This window comes from Urocitellus parryii, chromosome 10 (genome assembly GCF_045843805.1).
Source record: "Urocitellus parryii isolate mUroPar1 chromosome 10, mUroPar1.hap1, whole genome shotgun sequence".
NCBI classification, from domain to species: Eukaryota; Metazoa; Chordata; class Mammalia; order Rodentia; family Sciuridae; genus Urocitellus; species Urocitellus parryii.
In genome coordinates, this window is record NC_135540.1 from 54,026,330 (window position 1) to 54,047,650 (window position 21,321).

A 21,321-nucleotide genomic window follows, 5' to 3' on the forward strand; every position below is an offset into this window, starting at 1 on the left:
ACTTCTCCAAAATATTTTATATATCTTTAAATGTACTAGAAGAAATATCAACTTTTGTTGTATATTTTTAATTGAATCCAGATCTCTTGATATAAAGACAAAATTTTAAAATCATGAAGAATGGAGCACATGTTTTTATAAAGTGAAAAATGAGAAATATATGGAATGATTAATAAGTTATACCTCCAAAAAATCATTAAGGCAATACAGTTGACCAATTCAGTGACTTAAAGATTAAAAACAACAATAGCAATTCTTATACCAGTGTCAAGGATTCAAAACGAGCTGTTTGTTGAGATTTTATTTTATTTCCTTTTTACGTCTTAGTCAATTGACCTAACATTGGCTATATAAGCCCTAGGAATCATCACATACACAGCATGACCAGCCTTCAACACTGTTACCTGCTAAATACATATTTCCTCTTATCTCACTACAATATTACATGGAACTCACAATAGTGCCAAATAAGCAATACAGAGAAGTGATCCTTTGTGGGAAGAGATCATTTCTATATAGGAGGTCCTTGGAAGGCTTCACAAAGTAGAGCTTTGTATGCAGTATATCAAGAGGTAAAGTGAGAGAAAATAGGAATCCATAGAACAAACTTGTTTTCCTAAAGGTTTCATTGGAGATAGTGATGTGAGAGAAAGTCATTTCATTGAAAGGAGGTTTTTTGCCAAGGGAATGAAATTATACCTTGTGATCTGAGGGAAACATTGAAAATTGGTAGAAGGAGATGTGGGGATCCATGAAAATTATTCTAACAGCAATGCATAGGTGAGACTAAGTTCAGAAACAAGTAAACCAGCATGGACTTTATGTCAGTTATACAGAGGCTAATGAAGATATAAATTAAAATATCGTAGAGTGAGAAAGGAAAGTATTAATGCAAAATATAATGTGAAAGAATAATCTAGATGATACTATTACTGATTGGATATGTGGATCTAATCAGAATTTCTAAAATTATCAGTCTCCTTTCTGGGACTGTTGAGATACATACTGATGGCGGGTGGGGTGCAGAAACACTTTGAAGAGGAGGAATACAGTAAAACATGAAAATGATATCTGAGAAAAGAGAGTTCTATTGTGGGCATATTAAATATAATAATTTTATAGAAAATTCCAGAACAGTGGATGATATGAATTGGTAGAAATGCTCTGTTTGAAGCTGAGGAAATGGAGCAGTTAGTTCTGTGATAGAGAATATACAAAGAGACAAATTGGTTAAGAAAAGAAACATGGGTAGAAGAAGAAAAAGGATCTGGTAAAGGAGAGAATTATCAGTCCACCCAGGTGAACAGAAAGTACATTAAGTATTTCAAAAGTGTGATTGTTAACATGGGACCTTGACTAATAAGTATTAGCTATAAGAACAGAAAAGAGATGCTGAAAATAGACAGAGATAGTAACTATAGGAAGCAGTCAGTGGCCAGAGGACTGGAAAAGAAAAGGAAAAGAACCTATAATTCAGAGGAAGCACCCCCAAAGAGTTGGTGCTGGGTCCTTTGAGGAAAGCACTAGGAAACCAGGTCTCTGATCTCCAGGCTGGAGAAGGTAGAGTTAATCTAACAGGTACTAGGAACTCTGTGAATGGTATGGAGCTCAGTACCCAGGAGCATGTGCCCCAGTTGTGAGGGAACATAGCACACTATATACTTAAGTATTGAAGGAATCACATTCTGGTTACTCACAGAGCCTGTTTCTGGAAGTGGTAAGAAAAGCTACAGGCTGGAGTCAACTGTATGCATTGCTGGAACACGGCTGCTAGAAACTACAAAACCAGGAAGGAAGCCCCTCTCTCTATTGTCATTTTTCAACCTCTCTCTAGTGACTCCTACTGGTAGAACCTAACAGGAAGCCAGCTGATAAGCCAATCTGAGAGAGTTATTTGGGGAGTTCCATGCCCAACCTCATAGAAGAATAAGAAAAGGCTTCTTGGAGTTGAGAGACAATAGCTAAATAATCAGTACCAGAGAGGCATGTGTACCATAAGCTAAAGGAAGAATGAGGTTTATACAAGAAAAGGGAGGAAAACTCCAACAAATGCAGGAAGTAGGTCAAGGAGAATAGACTTTTGAATCTCATGATTAAGTTATCAATGAAATGATCTTAAATGGGTAAATGTTGAAGTAAATACTCATTAAAAATCTTAGAAACATATAACTAAAAAGAACTTTTTTTTTAATCTTAGAAACTGCTTTTAATGCCTTTGAAAAACTAGTTATGTCAGCTTTCCCATTACTTTAAGAGCTTTAAAAGTATTCGATAAAACTTTTATTATACCTATAGGAATGCAAGAACTAATATTCTGGAATACTTATAACCAAAACAGAAATGATGAAAGTATTATTAGTGAAGTGCAATTTTTTAAAAATTACTTTACTAAAATTGTACAGGCTTGCCCAAGAAATGTATTTATAAAATATTTTGTTCTCCACGTTTTTAGTGCCAACACATTTTTAGAATTCTTATCAAATTCCATTGGAATAGTGCAAGTAGCCCTTAGGAAACATCAATTTAATATGGTGCTAGGATGCCACTGGCACTGCAGTGGAGATTCTCAGCATGGAAGAGTGGCATAAAGAAAATTCTCTTCCTCCCTCCTGCAGAGACTAAGATTCCATCACACCATCCTCGCTGCTCTTTCCCTTTCCCCCTACAGAGCTTAAAAAATCTGCCTAGAATGTACATTCCACAGTCCTCTGAAGTATTATAGCAATATTAATAAATTCTTCACATGACATTTGGACAAAAGCCAATGATAAATATAAAAACTTAGCCGACTTTCAGATCTAAAATGGATTTTTAATATCCATGTTTACAAAAAAAAGGAAAGCTACATTTTTTTAATGGCAAATTGCAGTCATTTTGTAATAAGTATCAAGTTACCAGCTTATGCTAGATGCTGTGGGTGCTACTGTATTTATTTGCGTGACAGAACATGGAACTGGCACTGTGTTTTGTTGGTGGAATGGTGGGTCAGAAGTTGAAAGGTATGAAAATATTTTAATTTTATGCAAAAAAAGGAATGACTGAATGAAAGTAGAGCATGATGATAAAGTTTCCTCTTTTGCTAAATTATTCCCCTTTCCTCTCTGGGAAACAACTTACATATACAAGGAGGTTGTTTTAAGCCTTTTAAGTGCTGTTTTCAGAAGTTGTGCCTCCAAACATCCTGGATTGGTTCACTCTTTAGAAAGTGATATGCAAATGGGTACACACACACACACACACACACACACACACACCCCTCAACCAGGGTTCAAAGAGATTACTGGACAAGTTGCTGTTTGATGTAGAAATGGGGGCATACTCATGGCCAATGGAGTCTTGTCCAAGTTAATTCATACTGAGTCCATAAGTAATCGTTATATAAAATATACATAGTCAGGTAACACGTAATGATTACCACCTATAACTGCCGCCTTGTACCATTTCTGAATAAATATTCAAAATAATCATATAAACCAGTAAATATTATTGCCATTTGGCATATGAAGAATTTGAGGCTCAAAGAGAATCGTGCCTAAGATCAGAGAGCTAATAAAGGACAGAATCAGAAAGAGTTCTCCATTCCAAGCTCTTTCCACTAAACTGTACTGCAAAAATGCCTCTCTGTACTTCTACCTACATACAGCAACCACTTATTTCTGGTCTTCTATAGTTTACAACACTGTTTGTGCTAGGGGGCATCATTGACTCATCTGTTTAGGAAAACAATGTCCTTGGATCCCTTCTTTGAAATTATTCTGCTACCAAGTATATTGATACTGTCCCACAAACTGCAATGAAAATCCCTTCAGGAAGATGTGTGCTGAGCTGGGAGTGATTGTGAGAGTGACTAAGGCTCCATGTGAGCATGTGGGTCCAAACATAGGAAAGAGGGATCACTGATATTTTTAAAGGAGAAGGATATTTTGTCATTAGGCCAAGAATACAGTATTAATGATGACACTGAAGACATCTGACTCTGGGCTCTTTCTTTGAGTGTTCTTCAGGGAATCTCCACTGACTGGCACAATGCCTGGTACAAAGATCGGCCATTTAAAAAAAAATTAATGAATTTAAAAAATAGGCATACCTTGGATTTCTAAAAAGTATTTGGATATTAAAAGATAATAAAAGCAGGGTTTAAAGGAATAAGATGTTTTCCTGAAAGTTGTTCCTCAGGAACTCTCTTCTTAATGTATTAAAAATTGATTGTTGGACAAAGATTCATCATCATGAGAGTCTTGTGAGCTAGTGAATGACCAAGGAACCAATTCTATTTTCTTCATTTCAAAGCTAAAGAAAGTCCTGGTTGAAAAGTATAAGACATCAATTCCTTGTACCATCTTAAAATATCTCTATAGAAATCTTCTGATTGAAGGATGGAGTTAGTAATAAGCAGCTGTAATTTCTGTGATAAAGAGAAAATATTTCAGTTTAGAAATATATTTCAGTTATCTTCAGGATTTGTCAGATTGAAAAGGTAAGGGAGAAAAAAAATAAGACACTGGAGTGTTTTTAAAATATAAAAAATATTTTGGCAATATTCTTCAACATCTAAGTTACCCAAAGCTAGAATTGCTCTCAGCGGACCCAGATCTGTCCACTAAAGCTAAAATTCTGTTCCTTAGCCAATTAAATGCACACCACACTGAGATCCAAAGTGTGTCCTGCATTCCACAACTAGTAAACTGACTCCTAGAGCAGTGCAGTCTCTATCAGAGCAAACTTCGACAGCTGAGGTTCAGCAATAGGTTAAAATGTGTGCAAAGACTAAAAAATAGTATAGTTTGAGCTGGGTTGACCAAATGGCTGAAAGTAAACATAAAATCATACAGTAAGACTGTAAACTTCAAAATACTGGCATGTGAGTTCAAGTCACATTTCTGAAAGAAAGAAAGAGAGAGAAAAGGAGGGAGGGAAGGAGAAAAGAAAAATTGCAGGCGAAAGAATTATGGAAAATGGTCCATGATTCCATATACATATTAAGTATTGACTGTTATCTATTGACGGACAACAAAATTCATCATAATATGTGTACAAAATATACTACATGTTAGACATTATATATATAATATAGGTATTATATATATATTACATGTTGTGTTAGCTTTTCATATCTGGGACAAAAATACCTGGCAAGAGCAACATAGAGAAGAAAAAGCTTATTTTAGCTCATATTTTCAAGGTTCAGTCCATGGTTGGCCAACCCTATTGTTCTGGGCCTAAGATGAGACAGAAGATCATGGTGGAAGCGTGTGGTGGAGGAAAGCTGCTCAGCTCATGGCATCTGGGAAATAAAGAGAAAAATAAGAAGCCAGATGGACAAGATCTAATCCCCAAGAGCACAGTACCTACTTTCTCCAACCACACTCTACCTTCCTACAGTTACCACCCAGTATTCCATTTAAATTATTAATCCATCAAGTGGATTAATTCATGGACAAGGCTACAGCTATTATAATTTAATCATTTCACCTCTGAACATACTTGCATTGTCTAATATATGAGCCTTTGAGTGAACACCTCATATCAAAATACTATACTATATATTATGTAAACACATAATCATCTTTTAAACTTATGTAGGTATAGTAACATTTAATATCAGACAAATTTAGTTTAACAGTTACTGTATATATAGTTGCTTTTATATTATTATACATCTTTCCCACTAATAGACTTTTTCAAAAGTGGTTTTAAAAATTGTAAAAAATGTGAAATTTTTATGTTAAAAATGATTCCCATACTCTGAAACGTTGTTCAGTCATGGTGCGGGTACCAAATGCAAAATTAGCAAAAGAATATTACATTTTCAAAAAAAGATACCTCCTACACCATATTTTTGTGAACTAGAAAAAAAATACATCTTCCTTAAGTAAAAATGTTGATGTGTTACTAATTTCTTAATAGTAACATCATAACACTATAATTTATGGAAGTCTAATTATTTACCTTAAAATTGTAAGAAGTGAATTTTTAATCACAATAATTAGAAACAAGTGACTGACATATATTATTTTCATCATAAAACACTCAATGGACTTTTTCATAAACTTACTTCTTTATACAAATTTCAATGTGTTCATGTTCCAATATCTCGTTTTCTATTAAAAAAAGGTTGCTAAATTTGATAATATTCACATTCGAGACTTCAAGTTATTTTTTAATAAATTTGAATATTAAGTTCAAAACTCTGTTTTCATTGCCATTTAATCAATTATTTGTGGTAAAGATAAATATACTGACAGCTAAGACCATATTCAGAAATACATCTAGTAAATTATTGTTTCAATGCAATATCTTAGGAGAGTACTCACACAGTCTAGGATCCAAAACAAAGATCTTACATGTTCATCAGAAAATTTCACTTGTAATTTTTTTTTTTGTGGAGTTACAGTATTTCACTTTCCAATTAACTCTTCAAATTTGATGTGACCTTATGTCATCCGGAATCTTGCTTTGGCAGTGTGACCCTCTAATGCTGAAAAAAAGGTGACAAGCTTGCATGGTTATAAAAACTACCTTTAAAAACTTAAATTATGGGCTGGGGATGTGGCTCAAGCAGTAGCGCGCTCGTCTGGCATGCGTGCGGCCCGGGTTCGATCCTCAGCACCACATACCAACAAAGATGTTGTGTCTGCCAATAAATAAATAAATAAATAAATAAATATTTAAAAAAAACTTAAATTATGCTATTTACAGTAGCACACATCCATAATCCCAGCCCTTTCAAAATAAAAAGGGCTTGGAATGTATCTTAGTGGTAAAGCACTCTTGCATCCAATCCTTGGTACCAAAAAACAAAACAAAATAACTTATATTGTGGTACCCATTACAGAAAAGAATGATTTGATTTTAAAATGCAGAAGAATTGATCATAGGATTAATTTTTCTCCTTACATTGGTACATTCTATATTATGAAAAGACAATGACATCAGTGCTATAGTTTAATTATTCAAAGAATTTCTTTTTTTTTTTGTTAAGTTTTAGGTGGACACAATATCTTTTTTTTTTTTTTTCAATTTTTACGTGGTGCTGAGAATCGAACCCAGTGCCTCACGCATGGTAGGCAAGCACACTACCACTTGAGCCACATCCCCAGCCCAATTCGAAGAATTTCTTAATCTCAATATTTTCCAGTGCCATATGAATACTAAAATTTTTTCTGATATAATGATACTTAAAACATCATGACCAATTAGAACTGAGAAAAAAATAATTTTTAAAGTAGACATTTTTATAATCCCATAGCTTGTGCCCTCAATTCTGTTTTTATTAATACAATCCACAGTTTCAAAAGAATCTATCCATATTACTTCTGTTATTTTCTAGTGGCACAATAATTTTTATGGTTTATTTGATAATCACTTCAATTTACACTGAATAGATGTATTTTCTAAATTCTTCACATTTTTTCACTGAGGCTGGAAAGTATGATTATAGTTTCTGGGCAATATTTTTAAGATCAGTGTTATTAAAAATATACTCTTTGCCGTCACGGTGGCACATAACCTGTAATCCCAGGGGCTCTGGAGGTTGAGTCAGGAAGATCTTGAGTTCTAAACCAGCCTCAGCAAAACTGAGCCACTAAGCAACTCAGTGAGACCCTTCTCTAAATAAAATACATAATAGGCTTGGGGATTTGGCTCAGTGGTCGAGTGCCCCTGAGTTGAAGAATGCACAGAATAAAGCACATGATACACCCAGAACTTTTTGCATAGTTTTTCTATTGCAAGTGCTTGTACTTTCCACTCATTTGGGGGCATTATAATAATGTCTTATTTTGCCTGGGTGCACATTTATGAGCAGCATCAGCAAGGATTATTTTTCACAAAAATAAAAAAATCCTAAAAAAATGAAACACTTGGTATTTTTATCAAAAATATTTACTTTCTGTTTCATCTCTGACATGACTTCAGCCTTGCAACAAGAAAAATGGCAAACAAACTGAAAATCAGTGACTCTCCTGGACCTGAGAGAGAACTCGAGGACACAAAGCAAATCACCACCCCAGATCTGGAGAGACAAGCAAATATAAAGAAACACAGCTGAGATGAGCTTAGCGAGGGTAGAAACCAATGACTCTTACATCAGAAGGGACTTAAATACTAATTAGTGAATGCTTAAAGCAGAGGACTGCCTTTAGAATGAAAAATTCCTATTGGGTATAGTCTTCTGCAGGAGGGGGGAGTTTCTTGGGTTTTTACCTCCAGGAGTTCAATCCTGTATTTATATTGGAGATCAAAGAAAAAACTCATTTTTCTATTTCTAGCAGAGTGAGGGGAAAAGTAACCACTTTGAAATATACCCATGTGTCCTCCATAACAAAGGCCTATTCCAAAGTGACGACAGAGGACACACAAACAAGGACACTAAATGAAATTGAAGCTCTGTAGCCATAGGTTACACCAAGGTGTGTCATACTGAAACTGCAGAAAACCAAACAGAGAGAGTCTTAAAAGAAGACAGAAGTGGTGGTTTGTGTGAGGCAGGGAGGGGTGGGGGGAATCACCTTACCTATACAGTGGGGAAAGTAAGGATGACAGTAGATTTTTTTTACTTAAAAAATTACGAAAGGAAGAAGAGAACATACCAAAGTATTTAAAGCGTTGAAAGAAAAGACAAAATAAAAATCAACTTATAATTCTATGTCCAGGAAAATTATTCTACAAAAAGAAAGTAGAACCATAAAGACTTTCTCAGGGAAACAAAAACTGAGAAATTTATCGCCCACTGACCCACTCTGCAAGAAATATTAAAAGATACTGTTCAGGGAGAAAGAAAATTATATATAGGTCATAAGCTGAGATTATATAAAAAAGGTAACGTAAGAGAAAGAATATGAATATATTCTTTTATTTTTCTTGTTCTTAATGTAACAAACAAGTATTAAGAGTAATAGTGTTATGTGTGACTGTAGCATATGGATGACCATTATCTTTAAGAAACAGGAGGGATAAATTTCAAATATGATCATAAAATTTCTAATATGATCATAAGTTTTTAACACTACCCAGAAAGAAGTACAGGATTTTTTAAAAATAGACTTAGATTGTGGAAAATTTATACTGCAAACCCTAGAGCAACCACTAAAAGGATTTTAAAAGCAAGTATAATTGATGTGTTAAGAGAAGAGAAAATGAAATCATATAAAATGCATAATTAAAACAAGTGAAGGCAGAAGAGGGGAAATAAAAAAGAAATGAAAAACAAGTGTGACAAATAGAAAACAGTTACAGACATGTTCGATGTTAACCCAACTCTATCAATAATCACTTTCAATATGAATGTTCAAAATACATCAATTAAAAGACAGAGACAGGGTTGATTAAAAACAGCCCCTACTATATGTCATCTCTTAAAAAATATCTTTATGAAGACATGGATAGGTTAAAGAGAAAGATATACCATGGAAACACCAATGGATAGAAATAGCTAGGATAATTTCAGATACTTCAAAACAAGGGGGAGTATGAGAGAAGAAGAGGCTACTATACAATGATAAAGGAATCATTTTTCCAAGAAAAAAGATCTTGAGCTTTTGTATGACTACCAATAGACCTCGAAGTCTGAACCCGTCACAGCCAAGAGGATCCTAAGACATGAAAATTAGACATAATGATATGTCCTGGACTGGACTCTGGAATAGGAATAGACAGTAGGTAAAAAACTAAGGAGGTTAAAAATAATGTATAAATATTGGCTTACTAATATTAAGCACAAATGCACAATATTAACAATGGGGAAACTAGCTGGATGGATGTGTCGGAACTCTCTGTTTTAAATCTTCTCAATTCTTCCATTAATCTTAAACTGTTTAAAAATAAACTTACAACTTTCTTACAATAAATTACAATTTCATTTTTTTGTATTTTTTATGATGCTTTATTTTTATTCTTAGGTTTATTTGAAAACCCACTAAAGCATAAAACATTAAAAAAAAAACATAAAACTTCCATGTATATTTTTTAAATTCTACTTTGGGATGGTAAGAGGAAAATGGGTATCAGAAAATAACCCATGTCTTCCTTTTTCTTCTTTTTTTTTTTCCTGTTGTATTAATTGATTTATTTTTCTCATTTTTATTGGTGCATTGTAGTTGTACATATGATGGGATTTGTTGTTGCATATTCATACATGCCTACACTATAACAATATAATTTTGCCAATATCACTTTCCAGCACTTATCATTTTTCTTTATGATTTAATAAATCTCCATTCTGTATTCATCCATTTATGGACATCTAGGCTGGTTACATAGTTTGTATATTGTAAATCGTGCTGCTATAATCATGGGTATGCATGTATCACTACAGTTTGATGATTTTAATTCTCTAGGATAAACACTGAGGAGTGTTATAGCTGGGTCATATGGTGGTTCCCATTTTTAGCCTTTTGAGAAATCTCCATACTGATTTCCATAATGGTTGTACTAATTTACAATCCCATCAACAGTGTAAAAATGTTCATTTTTCGCCACATCCTCTCCAGCATTTATTATTGTTTGTATTCTTAATGACGGCCCTTCTAACTGGACAAGATGAGATCTTAGTAGAGTTTTGATTTGCATTATCCTAATTGTTAATGATAGTCAACATTTTTTCATACATTTTTTTTGGCTATTTGCATTTTTTCTTTTGAGAAGTGTTTGTTAGTTCATTTGTCCAGTTTATTAATTTGGTTATGGGGGCAGTGTTTTTGAGTTCTTTATATATTCTGGATATTAATACTCTGTCAGAAGAGTAGTTAGCAAAGATTTCCTCCTATACTGTGAGTTCTCTTTTCACATTCCTAATTATTTCCTTTGCTGTGTGGAAGCTTTTAATTTGATGCCATCCCATTTATTAACTCTTGGTTTTGTTTCCTGAGCTTTAGGGGTTCTATCAATGAAGTCGTTGCCTGTGCTCTTTTGACACAAGTCCTTTACCAGATTTATCTTTGTGAATATTATCTCCCATTTTGTGTCTAATCTTTTCCATTTTCAACTGTATTTTGAGAAATGGAAGTTCTAAATTTTGATATCTTCATTTTTTAATTTATTGTTTGTGTACTTTCAGTTCTAAGAAATCTTTGCATAGTCCCAAATCACAATATTTTTTCCGCCTGTTCTTTTGTAGAAGTTTGATGGTTTAAGTTTTTCCATTTAGGTCTAGCATGCTTATTGTACTTATTGAGTCCATTCATTTTCTTTGGTGGTGTAAGATAAGGTTTAAGGGTGTTTGTTTGTTTGTTTCATTTAAAAATTCAGTTTTTCCAAAGTGATTATTATTTTTTAACTTAATCACTGAGTCACAACCCCAGCCCTTTTTAATTTTTATTTTGAGACAGGGTTTGTATAAGTCGCTTAGGGCCTGAATAAGTTGCTAAAGCTGGCTTTGAACTTGAGATATCTCTTGCCTCAGCCACTTGAACTGCTGTGATTACAGACATGTGCCACCACGTCTGGCTAAAAGAAGTTTTAAAAAACCATTTTCCCCTATTATTTATTATTTATTTATTTATTTTGGCAATTTTGTGGAAAGCCAATTGACCATTTATGTGTGGGCTTGTTTCGGGACTCTGAATTCAGTTACATAGATCTGTATGTCTGTATAGTAACACCATGCTGTCATGATTGTTTCAGCTTTACAATAAGTATTAAAGTTATAATTGCTCCTTGTATCACAGAAAATGTTTGGCATTGGGTTTTTTGGGATTGGATTATTTCACTTAGCATAATATTTTCCAACTACATCCATTTACCTGTAAATGCCATGATTTTATTCTCTTTTAATGTTGAGTAATATTCCATTGAGTATATATACCACAGTTTCTTTATCCATTCATCTACTGAAGGGCATCTAAGTTGGCTCCACAGTTCAGCTATTGTGAATTTTGCTGCTATAAACATCGATATGGATGCATCCCTGTAGTATGCAGATTTTAAATTGTTTGTGTATAAACTGAGAAGTGGGATAGCTGGGTCAAATGTGGTTTCTCTATACGTTTTCCAAGGAATTTCCATACTGCTTTCCATAGTGGCTGCACTAATTTTCAGTCCCACCAGCAGTGTATGAGTGTGGCTTTTCTGCCACATCTTCGAAGACAAGATTGTTATATTTACTTTAAATCCTGGGATTTTTTTTTCTTTTTAAATTTTTATTTGTTCTTTTTAGTTATATATGACAGTAGAATCTATTTTGATGTATTTATACAAGCATGGAATACATCTTATTCTAATTAGGATCCCAATCTTGTGGTTGTATATGATATTGAGATTCAGTGTGGTGTATTCATATATGTACTTAGGAAAGTTGTGTCAGAGTCATCCACTGTCTTTCCTAGTCTAGGCCCCCCTCCTTTCTCTTCATTCCCCTTTATCTAATTCAATGAACTTCTATTCTTCCCTCCCACCCTCTTGTTGTGGGTTAGCATCCACTTATCAGAGAGAACATTCAACCTTTTTATTGGGAATGGATTATTGCACTTAGCATGCTAGTCTCCAGATCCATCCATTTACTGGTGAATGTCATAAATTCATTCTTCTTTATGACTGAGAAATATTCCACTGTGTATATATACCACAATTTATTTATCCATTTATCTGTTTATGAGCATCTAGTTTGGCCTAATAGCTTAGCTATTGTGAATTGTGCTGCTACAAATATTAATACTGTTGCATCATTATAGTATGTTGATTTTAACTCCTTTGGATATATATAGACTAGGAGTGGAATAACTAAGTCAAATGGTGGACCCATTCCTAGTTTTTTGAAGAATATCCATACTGCTTTCCAAAGTGGTTGCACTAATTTGCAGTGTCATCAACAATATATGAGTGTACTTTTCCCCCCCACATCCTTGCTAACTTTTATTGTTATTTGTATTTATGAGAATTGCCATTCTGGTTGGAGTGAGGTAAAATCTCTGTGTAGCTTTAATTTGCATTTCTCTAATTGCTAGAGATGTTGAAATTTTTTCAAATATTTGTTAATCATTCATATTTCTTCTTTTGAGAAGTGTCTCTTTATTTCCTTTGCCCATTTATTGTTTTTTGTTTTGTTTTGTTTTTGTTTTTGGTTAACACCTTTTTGGTTAACAGCTTTTTGAGGTTTTTGTACATCCTACAAATAAATACCTTATCTGAGGTACAGGTGGTAAAAAGTTTCTCCCATTCTGTAGGCTTTCTCTTCATGTTCTTGATTGTTTCCTAGGCCATGAATAAGCTTTTTTATTTTGATATCATCTAATCTTTTGATTTTTGATTTTACTTCTTGTGGCTTTAGGAGTCTTGTTGAGGAAGTCAGTTCCTAAGCCAACATGTTGGAGTGTGGGGCATACATTTTCTTCAAGTAGGTGCAGGATTTTTGGTCTAATAATAATTTTTGGTCTTTAATCCATGTGATTGATATATTTTTTTCTATTCTTTCACCTTCAGTCTGTGGATGTCTTTGTGTCTGAGGTGAGTCTCTTAGAGACTGCATATCATTGAGTATTGTTTTTTAATACAATCTGCCAGATTATGTCTTTTGATTGCTGAGTTTAGGACATTTACATTTAATGTTAATATTTAGAAATGATTTTTATTCTCTGACATTTGATTTATTTCTAGTTTTTAATTTGACTGACTATTCTTCTAGTGTAGTGATAGAGTTTTTTTTACTACACTCTCAGAGTGGGGTAGCTGTAGAGTTCTGTGAGAGGAGTTCTTACTGTAGGCAGACCTCCTAAAGGTGGGGTTTAGGTCTATTTAGGCAATTGGTGATTGGTCTAAAGATTTTAAATCAGTACCTCCAGGGCCTGGCAGCAGCTGCCTATGCAGGCTGGGATACTGCCACCCAGTAGTCCCCCCTGGTTCCCACTGCTATGGTGGAAGGGCCAATCCTTCACCTCTCCACCACCCATGGATCCTGTCCTTCCTGGATTCCCAGGCTCAGTCCCCAAACACATAGTCACTCCCACTTGGCCCAATCAAATCCCAGCCCACTACAGCTGGTCCTGCAAGCCACCAGACTCAAAGGGAGGGAGGGACCTGGTATTTTTCAGGTCTCTATGATCCCTGTTCTCCTGGATTAAACACTCTCCATGTTTAATCTCCTGATCTCCCAGGCACACAGTGTTGTGTGCCCCCTGTCTATCAGGTCTGCTGTTCAGACCCAGCTCAGATTTCCCAGGTCTGAGCTCCTGAACTTGCTCCCACTGCCTCAGGTTGCCCTAGTACAGAGGAAATATGACTCCTGCCCCAGATCTCCATGTAAAAACCAGGAGACATGGGGCATCTTTCCCACACAACAATATAGTGCGACACACCCTCTGGATCAGTATGTCCGTGCTCTTGATCTCTGGTTTCTCAGTACCAGAACATGCACGCCACAGTGCCACCTGAAATGCAGGTTCTCTTCGACCCCTCCCCATTTTACCTGCCGTGGATCAGCTCTGGCAGTCACTGGCTTGCAGTGGGCTTTCTTCTTTTGTTTTATTGTATACAACCTTCTGAGTCCTGAAGCTGTTCTGAGAGGCCTGCATTAAAAATCCCTCTTTTACCCACCTCACTGAGAAACTGTTCATCTGTTTTCTTGTTCTCATGCCACAGAGCAGCTTCGAAAACAGCCTTCTCTACTCTGACATCTTCTGAGGGTCCTCACCTGTGCCTTTCTTGAAAAATATCCTTTTTAAATTTCTAATTATGTAACAGGGAATGCAGCCTCACTCATGGATTGCTTTCTGTTATCTGTGATGCAGGTTTCTGGAGGCCTGAAAGGTCAAGTTCACTGCTACTCCTTCCTTTCTTGCTGAATTGGCATAGAAAAGATAGGAGTAGAAACAGACTAGACTCCTGCACTAGTTTCATAATTGGAGCACAAAGATTTTCATGCTTACTCCTTCTCACCCTTATCCTGTCAATATCACTAGAAGTAGATCATTGCTTCTGTTTTTCTTGCAGTCTACTACATGGGATATAGAAACTAGACAAATTAGTGGCTAGCTGCATATATGTATAATAAGACCTTAGTTTGATTCTCCAAACACTCAGAAATATGAACTATGTGTCTAAAGTTAATCAGGCAGCAAGGTAAGTCACATTGGCTTCAAACTGTATGCTTTAGTATTTTGTTCAAGGAAAACCAAGGTTCATGGTTTCAAGTTGAAAGAGACAATATTTCACATAAGACAAATATTTGTTTTTAGGACTCTAAAAGCACAACTCAGAGACAGGTGTGATGATTTGGATTGCCTAATTTGTGAAAGCTCAACAGTCTGCATCTCTGCCCTTCACATGGTTCTCCAGCATCTGCATGTCATGTGTAATTCTGTCCACTGGCCATGCAGTGCCATCACTGTGACGCTTTCTTTTGGTTGAAGATCAAAGCACTTCCTGATATGGAGGACACATTCCTTGAACAAAAATGAACAGTTCTAGAATCTAAGGCTAGAGTTTACTATAGCTATTTATTGAACAGAGAAACAGAATTTCAGAAGGCTCCTGCTGATTAGGTTGTACTAAGCATAACAAAATATGAATGTAAAATACAATGGGTTTACCTATGCAAATGACTTTCAGAGAAACATCAAAATTTTTATTTCTTCCTTAAATGTTAGTAGTTTGATATTCTCAGTATTTGTTAAATTAATCATTTGTTCATTCAAAAGTTATGCTTCATAACCAAATATTTATCCACAACACAATAATCAATGTTGATTGTTTGCTGCTTCTCATTTTCCAATGTGTTAATTTTTGTCCATTGAATTTACTACACAACATATGATCAAATACTAGTTTGAATTACATTGCTTCACAAATAAAAAAAATTTCCCATTATTTATCTCATTATGGCAATGTGATCTTTTCAACCCTATTATGGGTCTAAGGGAGTTCTATCATAACAGTGAAATTGGTGAAAAAGTTAATTTTTTCCTACTTAAGAAAATTTAACCATACTTAGTCATATCTAATTTCATTGTATCATGTTTTGGTAACATTGCAATGTTTTCCTGAGATCCTAAAACTTTTATAACCATATACAATATTCATTTGTTTTTTAATAATAATCCCTCTTGTCTTTTTTTAAAAAAAAACTTTATTTTATTTATTTATTTTATATGTGGTGCCAAGGATTGAACCCAGTGCCCCACGTGTGCCAGTTAAGTGCTCTACCACTGAGCCACAACCCCAGCCCCTATATTCAATATTTGTATACAAAAAGTACATCCAAAACGTAGGGTCAACATTCCAACATATAGGCACAGTAAACAACATTCTTGTTAGGTGCCCTAAAGCTCAGAAAATAGTGTTAAGAGTTAATAACTAGGATGACACCCTAGCAAAAACCTTCACAGCAAAGGAAACAATTAAGAATGTGAAGAGAGGAGGCTACAGAATGAGGGAAAAATTTTGCTAGCTACTTTTCTGACAAAAGATTCATAACCAGAATATAAAAAGAACTCAATGAACTTAACACCCCCAAAACCAAATAACCCAATTAACAAATGGGCAAATAAATTAGACAATTCTCAAAAGTAGAAATACAAATATATATATATAAAAGAATATTCAACATTGTTAGAAATTAGGGGAAAGCAAATCAAAACCACACTGTGGCTTTATCTCACTCCAGTTAGAATAACAGTCGACAAAAATACAAACATTAATAAACACTGAAGAGGATGAAGAGAAAAGGGAACACTTTTACATTTTGGGTGAGATATAAACGAGGATAATTGCTATGAAAATCAGTATGGAGGTTCTTCAAAAGACTAGGAATAAAACTATCATGTGACCTTGCTGTCCCACTCCTAGGTATTTATCCTGAAGAATTAAAGTCATCATACTGCAGTGATACATGCATTCCTGTGTTCACAGCAGTGCAATTCACAATAGCCATACTATGGAACCAGCCTAGGTGTCAGTGAATGGATGAATGGATAAGAAGACATAGTGTATATGCACAATGGAGGGGTTCTTAGCCATAAAGAAGACTGAATTTATGTCATTTGTAGGAAAATGGATGGAGCAAATATTATGTTAAGCAAAATAAACCAAATTCAGAAAGTCAAGGGTTGTATGCTTCCTCTCATATATAGAAGCTAGAGGGGGAAAAGGAAAAGAAAGGTGGTGGGGAGCGAAGGCGGTGTGGGTTTGTGAAAATCAAAGACAGATCAATAGAGTAGAAGAAAGAGGGATGAATAAGAGGAAGGAAAGGGGAAATACTGGGAAATGATATTGGCCAAATTACACTGCTATGTTGCATGCATGTATAAATATGTAATAATGAATCTCATCATTATAATGCAGCAATACTAAATATGGGAAGAAATTTTAAAATAACAATAAAAACTACATCCAACAACAACACAATCAAGACAAATTTAAAGCAACAGAGGGCCAATATTAAAAACACAAGCACCCACACATACATATGCAAATTTTTATGTAACTAGAAGCAAGATGAATACTTTCAAAAGCATACCTATTTATTAGGCATGAAAATTTAGAGGTAACATAAATCACTTCTAGAAAAACAAAGACTATATCACCTCCATGACATAGTTAACGATCATACACGCAGAGAAAGAAAGGAAAAAACAAAGCAGAGGGAAAGAGAACCAAGTTTTTTAGTGAACCTTGTTATATTACAGCCCAAACAGCAAAAATAAACTGGCCATATTAACGTTTCCTAATTTTTCAAAATTGATTTTATTCCTATCATTGTACTGTGGACAGCTTCTATGGAATATAATTCACTCCAATGTATTCATTCTAAATCTTTACAGCCCTATTAGAGTTGATTATCATACAGAATTTAATTGCAGGAATTTCCATTTAACTCACAATAAAATACTATTAACAATTGTGCTTATAAACTTCATTTAAAAAATAATTGTAAAGTACATTGAAGAGAAAACTGATATGTAGGAAAGTCACTTGTGAGGGCAAGGCTTTGAGATGGCAGGACAGCAGGGAGAAGGGCTGAATTGAAAATCTTCTGATTTTTTTATTCCCTTTCCATATTCACTGGTGAAGAATTTTGGGTAAGTGTTTAATCTCTCTAGATCTCAGCTATTTCCCTCCTATACATGGACATAATAATATTTATTACACAATATCATTTTGAATATAAAATTAGATATATCAAATACTAAAATCAAATATTAAAGTGTTAAATCAACTGTAACTGGAGATATATATTATTATTCAAATAGAAACTTGTGTCCCTTTGTTTTTTGTTTTGCTTTGTTTTTGTTTTTCTTTTGCTGTACTAGGAATTGAGATCAGACCTCACATTGTATGCCAGGCAAGTGCCTTACCACTGAGTGATATCGCCACCCCATTTTAATTTTTACTTTGAGACTGGGTCTCCCTAAGTTGCTCAGATTGGCCCTGAATTTGTCATCCTCCTACCTCAACCTGCTGAGCAACATACACCACTAAGCCTCATCCTTTGTTCTTTTTAAGATTAACAAATTAGCAATAAAAAGGAGTGACTTCAGTTTTTACCATAATATCTGGCTTAACAAATTCCATTTGATTTAGAAACATGTATGTCATAAGTACCAGTGGAAAATGTACCAAAAGCCATGTGTACTTAATCAATGGCTGCATTGACATGCAATATGTTGTTAGTCAGCATTGACTATATTAGACTATAATAACAACAAAACCCCCAAACCTCGGTGACTTGCAACAAAGATCTATTTCTCACTCACATATGTTTTCTGTGAGCTCTCAGTGGCTCGGCCCTGTGCTTTTTCTGTGTTCCTTACTCCGGGCAGAAAGAGTAGCACCACCTGGGAAGCATTCTGCTCTAAGAGAAGAAACAAGAATAATGGCAGCACCGTGTAAGGACTCTGAAACCTTCTACTCAGATATGGAAATGCAACCATTCTGCTCACATTCCATTTGCTAATGGAAGTCACATGGCCAACACTGATGTCATCTTGATGGGAGGAACATTTCTGCCAGAAGGAAGGTCAGCAGGAAGGGTCCCTATAGATATCCATATTTAAAACAAACAATATGGTCTACTACACAATAGATACAGTATAAATAGACACAATTACACCCAAGACTTATTCTTACCATCTTCCTATATACTCACTTTTATAAATCACCTGAAAAACAGAAATAGGAAGTCTGTTAGGAATGTTCAAGCCACATCTTATAAAATGATATGGATAGTTTTTTTGTTTTTTTTAAATCTCAGTTTTGAATACTAGTGGTAACAGAATGAGCATTTAAACTTAGGAAATAGTAGATGGACTTTTCACAGTTTCAGCAGGGAAGAATTCTGGGAAGTACCCACACCAGTCTGCGTTGCCTTTCAGGCCATGATGCTGTAGGAGTCTTCACAAATATCTTAAGGGACTTAAGGGAGGGAGAAAAGTTTAAGCAGGAATTTCAAGGGAAGAAGTGCACTGAACTAAAATTTGATTTTCTACCTAGGAAAAATGACTTTGACTGAGAAGGAAGCATCAATGAGCTTTCCAACATGTGGTTGAGAGGCTATATTTTACAAAGCAATTGTTTGAGCACATTGATATTTTTCCCTTAAGAAATGTTAATGAGATATGTAAAAGTTCTTTGAAGCATAGTCAAAGATACTAAAATAACAATTGCTATCAATTTAGTGATGTACCAAATGAATAAACCATTTTGGTTGCCTCTCTACTGTAAGTAAGTAAATATACTCCCTTGCCTACAGTATAATTTAACACAATTTTGCAAAGGATAGAGAAATCTATTGGGATCTAGTCTTTTCTGGATATTTATTACAATGAAGCTGTCAAACTATGACAAAGCTTAGAAGATAAATAATAAATAACTATAAAGGAAAGTATCAGTCTTGAGGCAACTAACCTACAAGAGCCTAAAAACTACACCTTTTTAAAGCTAATAACATGACATTTCTAAAAAAACTGAAGTCAAATGCAATGAAGCAGAATATTTAGTGATATCATGACACATAACCCAGTAGTAAAAGAAACTGAGAACCTAAAATATATTAACATTAAAAAACTCTATAACATAATGGGTTTATTAACCAAAATAAGAACAAATAGATTTACAAAATATTTTGGATAAATATCATTATGGCTCAGATTTTTGTTCTTTCACACATGACACTCAAGTGGATAAAATTTTACCAAAAAACAAAAGAAGAGCCCAAAGGACAATTGTTTCGCTGAAAATGTCAAATTGTACTTGACCAAACATTTTAAAGACTTCCTTCCAGGAGGTTACATCCAGGAGGAAGCTGCTTCTAGGAGGAAGTTTCTTCTGATTTGGGACTCCCTTGGGCTGACCCTTTCCCCGGGTTACACAAAAAGGATCTCTCTTCTTTGTTATCTCTGAATGTTATATTTTGTTGCCCTTTAGCAGAATTTGTAAATGGAATTAGCATGCAAGGACCTATTTCTCATATTTTAAATTCATTGTGTTAGGGCCTGTATGTACTACCCAGGCAACCAAACCAACTCAAGTATTCAAAAGCATATGGTGAACATATGTTGGTCATATATATATATATATATATATATATATATATATATATATATATTATTTTTTTTTCATTTAATAAGTACTACATCCGTGAGCTAAGCAGATAAAGTGAACAGTGGTTTGTACGGTCTAGGTACATCAATGATTTTTGTCCTCGGTTTCTCTCTTTTGATTGTCAAAATGTTCATGTAAGTCCCCATTTCACTTAGAAAAACATTAATATTTAGACAGTCCACATGCATTTCTTATTAGAAAAGCATTCCTCCTTTAATATGTGGACACAAATCTACAATTTCACTTTTTGCATGAGATTTTTCTTAAGTATAAATAATAACATGATCATTTTTTAGAGTTCATTCTTTTACAAAATAAACAGAAGAAGTTCCCTCAAATGTAAATTTATTTCAAAGAAACAAAGTGTACTGTGGTTAGAAAGCTAATATCTTTTACAATATATGAAACAGTCTTATTTAATTATGTCTTCCGCAATCTAAAAAAAAATTCATTTTCTAAAGGGGTCTTTTTATTTCAATGTCAAGCTTATTGACTAGCATTAAGCAGTATTAGAATATTACCCTATTTTACTCCAACCTTTTTAAAGAAACAGGAAGATAAACTTAGGATAGAATTGTTTTATTTAATTTTTGTTCTCTTTTGGCATTCTGAAAATGTTTACCTTTTTCAATTTGAGCAAAACACGGTGGAAATAATTAGAATAAAAGAGATTTCTATCAGAATATTTGATCATCTTTAATGAAACTATTTTTAGAATTATAATTGAAAAAACGTAAGTAAATATTTTAAAAATCTAAGTATTTATATAAGTATTTGAATAAGTGCATTCAA